This window comes from Brassica oleracea, chromosome C8, assembly GCF_000695525.1.
Source record: "Brassica oleracea var. oleracea cultivar TO1000 chromosome C8, BOL, whole genome shotgun sequence".
Classification (NCBI taxonomy): Eukaryota; Viridiplantae; Streptophyta; class Magnoliopsida; order Brassicales; family Brassicaceae; genus Brassica; species Brassica oleracea.
This window is the reverse complement of record NC_027755.1, coordinates 28151136-28151655: the sequence shown is the minus strand read 5'-3', so window position 1 is coordinate 28151655 and position 520 is coordinate 28151136.

Genomic DNA, 520 nt, shown 5'->3' with positions numbered 1-520 from the left:
TGTTATCAATAATGTTTATTTATTTTATTTATTATAAATGGGAAGATATTTTATTCTCGCCATCAATGTTTTGAAAACCAAACCGAACGTTGACTTGCCATTGCAGTTAGGTCAATGGTTGCACCGGTCAAACTGGCTTGTAAATTTAATTTAATCTTAAATTAAGTATATATATATAATTATTTTTATAAGACATTTTAAAATTGTTAGAAGCTAAAATGATATGCAAATAAAAAAACACTTCAAAAATAATATAAAAATATAATGGAAACCTAATTTATTCAAATAGATATTAAAATAATATAGGTTTCTAATGAATTTTTTTTTTTAATTTGCAATTTTAACTTGAATTTGAAAAAAAAATCAGAGTTTAATATCAAACTGGACCAGTTCTCAAACCGAACTTGTTGGTTTTTATCACCATTCTTAATCCAACCAGCCGGTCCGGTTCTTAGAATACTTGATTATAAAGAAAAGATAGTCACCGTATCAGTTGTTAGTTTGCAACTCCACTGCTTCA